General features: G+C 38.6%; 1 long non-coding RNA gene across 1 annotated transcript in view; it reads right to left on the bottom strand.

Annotated features, from left to right (window-relative positions):
• LOC113959592 overlaps positions 1-8,888 on the bottom strand; it is a 28,217-nt gene extending 19,329 nt beyond the window's left edge. Inside the window, exons 1-2 of the long non-coding RNA XR_003531866.1 lie at positions 8,799-8,888; positions 8,647-8,685 (exon numbers count right to left, since the gene is read on the bottom strand). This is a non-coding gene — a long non-coding RNA (uncharacterized LOC113959592). The remainder of the gene's footprint in view (positions 1-8,646; positions 8,686-8,798) is intronic.
• Positions 8,889-10,290: the final 1,402 nt, after the last annotated feature.

The following is a 10,290-nucleotide window of genomic DNA, read 5'->3' on the forward strand; positions in this document are numbered from 1 at the left end:
AACTGTCAATCCAGCACCACCATAGTCACCTTTAATCCATATCCCTAAGTGTCACATCCAGTTCCATCTCTTAAACACTTCCTTGTGTTACTATTTTTTCAGTACAGACTTCTGCACAAAACATACCACAATTATTAATTTGACCTCATCTGTCAAACTTAGCTGGTTTCAGGGACAGGAGGCAATGGGTTATGACTGGAAAATCTCAAATAGTTGGACATAAAAACCTTACATGCACAACACCCTTAAGAAAAAAAGACTCCAAAAATGCTAACCCAGTGAAAGTACATATTTGTGTGCTGTGTGCCTGTGTTTGAACATATGAATGCATTTAGGCTTATTTGTAGTTAAAACTTGCATTAGTATCTAAGTAAAAGTATGTCCTCTTATTCATTAGCCTTGTATCTTGTTTTCAGAATTGTCCCTACTTTTCAATTAATTGAACATTTCTTATTTGATGTAGAAGGCCAAAGAACAGAGCCATGAAATAACTGAAACCAACACTATTTTTTAACAAAAAACAATACTCATTAACTGGAAGAAGGTCATTATACTGTGTAATTCCCTGCTGCTTTGTTATTTGAACGATCAGTTATTCAATAACGAGATTTGAGAAATCCTACAAATTGTACGCTGTTTACTAAAGCAAGCATGAAGTGCTTAGTTTAACTGACATACAAAACTATAATATTTCGTCACAGTAATTAGACTTATTTTGTAACATCTGCATATCAGGATCTTGATGCTTCATGTACGATCAACACATCTTTAAAAACAAGCAGAATATAAACTAGGGATGCAAATATAGTCCTGGAGAACTTCTCATTTTAAATGTCAGTCACATACAAACAAAGGTTAAAGGGACATAAATCCATTTTTGAGCTGCTAAGTTTAAGCTGCATAAAATCACATTTATGCTTAATACAATGAACTGGCACTGTTCTTTGAGAAACAGTTTGTTTACCCCTGGGCCCTGCCCATGGTCCAAAAGTGGCCATTACCTTCTGCTTTATTGAGTCCTTCTCAAGCTGTTCCATGTGGAAAAAGTCATATCCAAGTGTACTGGGTCATTTGTTGGAGACGCATTTTCATCTAATAGGTCTGCTGAATGTGCCTCTGATAACAGGGTTTACAGGAGACACTGCTCCATCATCTGAGGCTTGAGAATTGCTGTTGATAATTCCTCTGCATTATCCTTCCCTGATGCATGGTATGTTCCTTCTGGCCCCAAGGAGAAATGAATGGTTGTGGACCAAGGAGTCGCCCTTGCTAAGTTCCCGTCTCCTCCCCTCAGTTCAGAGTGGATGTGTCCATACTGTACACTATTTAGAGTGATATTTGGCTTTATGCCCATTCTATTGATCTTTATGCTTACTCACCAGAGGCCCTCACTGTCACATCCTGCGTGACATCTTCCTTTTTTATTTCCTGCATGCATGGTGTGTGACTGCACGCACAGTCCCTAAAAAAGGTTCAAAGTGCCCTATGTACACATGCAGGATTTTAGTGGTAGGCATGACACTGTTCTGTCTACAGCTCTGTGAAACTGATGGTCGTATTCTGTTCATATTCTTCACAGTTCACAACCTTAAGATCTTCTCTAGTCCATGAATCAGTCTGTCAAGGATGGGGCAAGCAAGACACTGCCTGCCAGAATCACCACAACAGAGAAAGAAAAGCTGCTTCCTGAACTCCTGGGATACGCACAAAGATTTAAAACATGACAGCTGCCCTAGGTTTTTTATTTATTTCAACTTTGAATTATTATTTGCCCCACATAATGTAGAAACTTCTCTGCAATCACTAAAACCAATTTTAATAGTATAATGTATTAAGAATGTATAGGATACTCTCAGGTATGTTTTGAGTACAACAAGGTGAACATGAGAGCTCTAGAACGGCTTGAATAAATCAAAGTTCACGTGATCTTATCCATACAACTGATTCCTGGCAGGGCCCAGAAAGGGAATCTTCCCAAATGATTTGCAAGTTTCATTTTAGAGAAAGCTAATTTAATGACAACAAAAGAGAACTTGAGAATGCTTTCAAAATTACACAGTGTTGCCGACCATGCATTTGGCATTTGAGCTGGTTGCCTAGTACCAATTTATTAAGAAGAATAGACATACTGGAAAACACCAAATATTTAAATTCCCTCTAGAGACTTCTAAGATTGCTCAAACTCCAGGCAGAGAGCATTATCTACTCTCTATGTCCTTGTTTATCCATTAAAACATGCAATGAAAGAAGTAGAAACCTTGTAATAGGAAGATTTGTCAGTAAGAATAGCAGAAATCAAACTAAGGGGTCCCAACCCAATCCGCCTCTCAGTATAAGTCTCGATTCCAAGCTATGGTTCTGCCTACTAATGCTGTATTCATTGATGATGTCTTTACAAGAAATAATGAGATTAGTCTGTCTCCAAAAATGCAAAACAAAACAGAACCAAAAATGAAGGGAAAATGTACTTCATTTAGCCCTCACTCTACCTTTCCTTACCTTTCATCTTGTTGATTAATTGCTTCTATCTCTTGCTCTTTTGCTGACGTTTTGATCTCCTGCAAGTCTGTCCACTGCAAATCTGAACAAGTTGTTTCAGTTGTTTATAGTCAGGTTGTTTATAGTCAGGTTGCCAAATGGCTGCCCACTCTTATGACCATGAGCTCTGTGGAGCCCAGGACCTCCTCCTCGATACTTCTGAGTCAGGGGACACTTGGATGACTATTTACACCTGGATAACTACAGAGATCACTCTTCAGTTTGCTTGCTTCCATTTGCTCACCATCCCACTGAAATCACAGGAGTGCTAGGCAGGAACTGGAGTGTACTGTGCCTGGCCAAAATCTTGTATAAGGATGATACTGAGTATAAAACATATAACACACAGAACAGAGCTTGGTTTGATTCAGATGAAGTATTCTTTTGTGATATAGCCTAAAACTTGAATCTGAGACACTCACAGGAGTTTAAGCTCTTCACCAAAATGTTTCAGAGGCTTCTTGCATTTTTCATTCCAAACAGTCAACAAATACACCAAGCAGAATAAACTTTTTCTCTCAAAGTGAAATCCAGAGGTCTAGATAAAAGCCAAGCTCATTAAATACTGTTTTGAAGGTTAACGAACATAGATTAGCAGGATATTGGATAGATGTGTGTAAATTTGTTCTTGATGTTTTCCTGCAATGAACTACTAAGGAATATTTTCTTTTGACAACTCTTTAATGCCTTAGTTCAACTGAATGCAAATCAAGTGCAGAAAGAACATGTTGGTTTTTTAAAAATTGCTGATTTTCTTCAGCATGCCATTTCTTTACCTATCAGCTCAGTTATTTTGTCTCATGGCGACAGAAGACTTTCTTTGATTACAGAATCACAGAACCACAGAATTGCTGAGGTGTAAATGTACCTCTAGTTTGGGAGTTTTCTAGTCCTTCTCCCTTACTACACAGTTGAGTTTTGAAAATCTCCAGCAGTGGAGACTCCACAAAATCTCCGGCAACCCGCCCCAGCATGCAACTACCTTCACAGTAAAAAAAGAGTAGCTATAATGTTTAAAACAATTTTCTCTGTTTTAGTTTGTGCCCGTTCTACCCTGTCCTTTCCCAGGGCACCAGTGAGAAAAGTCCAACTCTGCCTTCTTTAATCCCCTTAGTCAGATATTTATATCCCCTGAGGTTTCTCTTCTCCAGGCTGAATGTTCCCATCTATCTCAACTTCTCCTTATACAAGAGGTGTTTCAGTCCCTTAATCACTTTTGTGGCCCTTGACAGCACTCACACCAGCATAATTATGTCCCTCTTGTGCTGATGAGCCCAGTACTGCTCTCAGCACTCCAGATGTGGTTGCACCAACCCTAAGTAGAGGAGAAAGATCACTCCCCTTGAACTGCTGGCAATGTTGTTGCCCACCATTTCTGCAAGGGCACATTATCTCCTTGTGGTCAATGAGTTGACCACAATGAAAAGTCCTCTTTTGCAAAGTTGTTGTACATCTGATCATATATATACATATATATATATATATATCCTATTATATATAAATATTATAGGTATATATTTACTTAGAGTATATTTTAGGTTATTGGGGCATTTTAATGTTTCTTTACTTCAGAGAAGTATCTCTCCTTCCAGTTGCTCTCTGCATCTCATCACACTTCCCTCAGTCACCCTTCTGCTTGTAGAGTTCTTCAAGACCCTCCATATTTGTCTCAACTCTCTTAAGGAGGAGTACAAGGCTGTCTTCTTTTTGTGGAAGCCTTATTGTAGCATGAGGCTGGGCAGCTGTGTATCACTCTCCTAGCCCTAGTCAAGTACTTCTGGACCTAAAAATAAGTGTCTTGGAATCCCACCTGAGTGGGAAATAATATTTTCTCTACCCTTCCTACATTCATATTAGAGAGCTGACTTTGTTCCCAATTAAATACACAAATCACTAGTCAACAAATATAGATTATAATTAATAAACAAACCTTTACTCTGTCAAGCTGAGGTTTGTGTACACACCCTAACAAATTGAGCCTCACAATCCTAAAGAAGACAGTGCTCTAAGGGCCTTTATTTTGCAGTGAGGTTGGCTGTGGTACCAAAAAGTTCAGTGGGTTCCCCCACATCACAGAGCCAGTCAGTAACAGGGACAGAAGGAAAGTTGGCATTTTCTGAGGGAAAAAAAAGCATTCTTGACAAAACTACAAGCTTCAGCCTTTTTACATTGTCTAAGAAAGACAGTTTTGAGATTCCTGGGTCTGGCAAAGTCTTGACCTCTTTCCTTTTGTGCAAGCTGTGAAGTCCACTTCTCTTGCCTAGCATCTGTGGACTGGTGGTTTGAAGATTTTGAGGAGCTTTTTGTAACTTTTTAGTGACAAGAGCTTTTCAGTGACACAGTTGTTTTGGAAAAACATATCCATTTACTTCAGGGGTTTGTAAGAGGTACTACTTTGCTGCATGGAACTCAGTCTGTTTTTCCTTAATTTAAATATTTTTAAGGTACCAGGATTTGTCTTAATATTTAAGGTGAAAGACAAAAGAAATGTTATTTCTTACTGTGGCACCCATCACAGACACCTTTGTCACATGTACCATTTGTTATTGGTCAGGGGACACTCAGGTATGTCCCTTGCAATTACTAAATTCCCTTTTCCAAGTAGAAATAAATCACTCTTTATTTGTTATGAGGCACACTTAGAGAATCTGAATTCATAGAATTCTGACCTATGTGAATAGTCTTCTGATTTCCTTTAGGAAAAAGAAAATGGTTGTTAAATTAGCTGCTGGTCAGTCAGCAGTGATCACAATGCAGGGACACATTCTGCAGCAGTAGCACAGTGAATGCTTGCAAAACCACCTGAGACATGCTAAGCTTTCATTCCTGTTCATGCAGAGAAGTTAGACTTTTTTATTTTATTTCTTCCATAATAATTTAGGAACAGTGAGAGCCTGTACAGGGTGTCAGTTCTCAATCAAATAAAGTTGAACTAAAGCACACAGAGCTTGCATTTTCATTATGAATTTTCAGGCTCTCCTAAAGCCCAGAAATCTTAGTGTTTGATGGAACAAAACAACTGTAATGACTGTTATTAAGATTGTTAAGTCTTATTATGATGATGGCATACAAGAGCCCCAGTCAGGATTGAAACATCTTCTTCCCCTCTCAGTATTCTACTTGAGGAGACATAAAATAATGCAGAAATGATGCCTGACAGAAAGGACTTGCTGCCTATGCCATACATGTCTCTTCTCCAACCCACTTCTTACCTTGCTGTTCACCATGCTGTGCAAAACACTCTGACATACTCTTGTAACCTCTCATGTGATGATTATTTCTTGATGTGCTTGTTTTCTTCACCAGTTTACCGTCATCCGTTTTTTGCATCCCTATTTTGGGGGACCTACATCTGTTTCATACTCATTGTAGCACTGATTTTCCATTCTTTCTTAGCCCCTTTCTTTCCTCATCCTATTCTTGTAGGGTCTTCTGTGTTTCATATTTCTTTCTTTTATATTTTCCATGCCACGTCCATTGTGTCAGATTGCCAAGACAATCTTCAGACCAAACAGAAATTAGAATTGCCTATCTGACTTTTCTCACGCTGTGCCAGTATAAAAAGATTAGGTTAAGAAGGGGTGACACCGGGAAATCAAGAAGAGCAATGATCCAGTCTGATCCTGATGTCAATTCATTGCTCCATGGTCACTTAATTTTCCTCATCTGCACCATCCTGTCATCCCCTGTGGATAATTTACAACACCGTGTTTAACTTTTCATCTAGGATCAGAGTGAGTGAAAACAGGGAGATTCATATTCTATAAAATCTGTACCATAGTCATAATTAGCATGGCTAATATTTCACTACCTAACAGTCAAACAAAGAAGTATTATATTCCTATAGACACCTCTGATACAAAACCAGAAGAGACAGATGCCCAAAACCCAGCTCCTGGAAAAGTCTTGTTCCTTCCTGTCATCCACCGCCCCATTGCCCTACTACCCCTGGAAATCCCTCCCCTTCAACAGACATGCTGTCTGTTGACTTCTCCTCAGCAGTTTTGCAAAACATCCTCTCTCCCATGTTTGCATGTTGTTCTGTGTCTCATCTGTTGCCCTATTCAATCTACCCAAAAGTACATCAAACAGAAAGTCCCTCCCCATTTCAGACAGAGGGTCACCATTTTGTTTCACCTCCCATGTTTCAATTAGATTACTGAATCACAGTGTGCTCAAGGTTGCAAGGGACTTCTACAGGTCATCTTGTCCAAATCTCGTGCTCGACCACTGTCTGCTCATCCCATCAGGGGCAAAGGGGTGTGCCATTTGCCAAGTATTCCCTGACCCGATCCTCTTCCAGTGCTCTAGAGGCTATGATCCAGGGGAACTCTTTGACAACTCTGGGTCAGGAGTGGATAAACCCAGGCCTAGAAACACTGATTTTCATCTTTTATAGACTCCTGAAATTAAGATTTTTCAAACTGTCCTGTAGAAAAACTGTGCTGTAAGACAACGCTAACAATGCAGCTCAATGCAACACCTTGAAGAAAAGAATGATGGATTTAGTTAAAGCAAAAGACATTTCAGTCTCTCACAGTGAGGCACCAGTACCTCCAGTGGCAGGATGTGTATGAGCAGCCTGCAAGCCCTCAGGCACTGGGACACTGTACCCAGACAGCCTGGTCAGAGTTGCTCACAGTGACACAGAAGTTGAGTTTTTGAGCCTCTCCCCACACTACCTGGGGTCTTACTAAGGAGTAAGAAACCACTGAGGAGTGTGCTGGTTTGGGATGCATTTCATTATACCCTTCAGGTATGATTCTCTGTCTTGTCCCACGTCTGTCAATCTGTGAGTCACCAGGATTTAGGCATTGCCTCTCTTTTGGGTCCAGTTGCCCTAAGGAGCTGTGGGTAAATGGGTGCTAGAAAATCGATCTGCTACTGCAGGTGTCAGCAGAACAAGCCATTTTTATGCCCTGCTGGTATTTTAAGCTTGGATGCCCACATTCACTCTCCATTCATAGACTTTTTTTTTTCTTTTTTTCTTTTTTTTTTAGCTTTCCACAGCCCAGAAATCTTTTCTGAGTTTCTATTGTCTTATACATCACGGACACTTTGGTATCTGATAAGAAAAAAAAAAGAAAAAGACATCTAACATGTATGATTCGCAGGTTTTTTTCTTTTAAATCTCCCATGATTCCAGTGTTATCGCTCCATACTTAGGTAACATAGCGGGAATGTAAACTTTCTACTCTCCTGGCTAAGAATTACACCTGAACTACAAATTAATGCTGTAGTGCCCTTTCTGCTATGCAGTCATTCCAACAATAAATTCTAAGCAGATCCAAACTTCATGCTCTCTATCTCTATTTTATTGGACTTTGCTGAGTTTGTGCTGCACCTTTCCACTTCCTTATTCTCCATTATTCCCATTACATAATCCTTTTGTATCCAAGGCAAGGTGGAAAAAAGCTTTCAAGAAAGCAGAACAGAGACTTGCCATTAATAGGACAGACAGAAAGAAATCTGTTGAGTAATGAAAAATAAGCTTTTCTTTTGCATTTAAATAATATTCTAAATACTCTTCCTGTGAGTTGTCATAATGTTCTGTCATTGACTGCCCTGCTACATGTTCATCAAGTGTTACCTCCTGGCTAATCAGAACTTTATTACATATAATAGAGATATCAGCTGCTATCAGATGAAGACCTTGATCCAGGTTTTCTGTGCAGCATTTATAGTTGGGAACAGCAGTTGACTCTCTCCTGAGATTAGCAGCCCAGTGATCAATGCCAGATAGTTAATAAGTTCAGTTCCACAAATCACTGTTATGAGAAAGTCAGGACATTCAATGCAAAACTAAGCTGTGCAAGAGTCAGGCAGGCAAAGTACTTAAGGACACAAAATTCTAAGAAGGTTAAAAACAGTTGAGGATAAACTGCATAGCAACCGAACTATCACATAGGAAGTTCAAACCGTTTAATAGTCTAGAAGCTTATTCATATATGATGTTCTCAAGACAATAGTATGATGGTAGAGATTAGTCTGTACTCATTTGAGTGCCTCCTAACTAATTTCACTAGGACTATAAAGTCATAATTAGGTACAGGTTTAATCATAAATATTCCAGAACAAAATCATTTTAAAGAAAGCTCATGATCCCACCTTTTGACAAGGAAAAAGGATTCAGTGATAATTTTCAACCTGGTAAAAGAAATAACATTTTAATATAACTATTAGAATGTTAAAAAAAAGAAACAAAATAATCATAGTATTTAAAGTATGGTTCTGACTACAGAAAAAAAATCAATATTTACTGAGGAGAATAATTCAATCTTTTATTCAGCTGTACTTCTTGTTTCTTTCAAAGCTCTGTCTTGCTGCCTTCTGGAAGTTGTAAGCATCTTAGTTTACAAGTCAGGTTGCAACTTGGCTTCTGTTCAGATCAGCAATTGACCTTTTACTGGCTTCAGAAAAGGGATTTCTACTGCCAAAGCTTCCCACCAAGGGCACAGGAAGTGGATTTTAACTGAAATTGTGGTATAGACCTGTTTACTCACAGACTGCTGCCACATACGTAAGAAACAAATTCTGGACTACCAACGTAACTTACGTGCTAAGGAACTTTATTAAGAGAATATGGGATGTGTTTTTTGCTGATCAGCCTTTTCTCTTGTTTCTCCAAACAGTGCTGCCCCTTGTGCACCTGTTCCCTCTTTCACTGCTGCAGGATAGGACAGAAAAGGGAACAGAACAGAAACTTTTGGTAGGGTCATCAGCCTAAGGATAAGGAAACACAAGTGTCCACCCTGTGGTGGTCTCACTGCTAGGTGTAAAACTGCTGTGTGTTTCTGCCCCCCACCCCTTTGATGCACCATCTCACCCTCTTGAACTTCCCCCACCTCAAGTATATTTGGACTTGTCCAGTAGCCTTGTGAAGTGAGGGGCTCCAAAACTGGTCCTTTTAATTTTGTTCAATTATTTCCTATTAAAATTTTAAAGTTAATTGTTCATTAATATTAAAGAATGTTGTATACACTGCATTCTTACACTTTATTAGATGCACTTATTTTATATCTTATTTATGTATATATTTCTATGACATAACACACAAATATATCTTTGTATCAATAAATAGTACATGCACACATATATATTGTGTATATTTGTATATTTAAGCACTAAAGGAAATGAATAGCTTATCAGAGGTTGTTCTGAGATTAGGTGAGTAAGAAGGTTTCAAAAATCTCAGAACAAGATAGAAAAAAAAATATGGACTTTAAGATTTCATTTGTATCTGTGAAAATTTACAGGAAAAAGAGACGGGAGAAGAATCCAGTCCACTGTCTGTTTAATTCTTAATTTTGTGAACCTGCTGTGCCACTCTCAGTAAATGAGACATGGAAGCACAAACAAAGGATGTATAAGCAATAAGCCCTTCAAGGTGAGGAAGTATTAGCATAAAAAGGGCAAATTATAGAAGCAACTATTGACTATAGTAGTTCCCAAGCTTAAAACCAGAGGCATGTTCAATGCTTTACAATTCTCACATAAAAGTGTTTACAGTCTTTCAGAGACATAACTGAAAGAAGAAAAAAAAAAAAAGGAAAGAAAAAAGAAATCTTTAGTCATAGCCAAAATATTTTTAAAACATCAGAAAGGCAGGGTTTGGCTGGTTGGAGAAAGAATAATAGAAAATGTGGGTCCTAGTCAATGCTTATTTTTTCTAGAGTAACTTACTTGAAACTAATACTTGCTATGGAGTTACACTGAAACCAAACAAGAAATAATATCCTATGTCTAAAAGTA

The sequence above is a fragment of the Corapipo altera genome, unplaced genomic scaffold, assembly GCF_003945725.1.
Source record: "Corapipo altera isolate COAL_440 unplaced genomic scaffold, ASM394572v1 1, whole genome shotgun sequence".
In the NCBI taxonomy this organism is placed as follows: Eukaryota; Metazoa; Chordata; class Aves; order Passeriformes; family Pipridae; genus Corapipo; species Corapipo altera.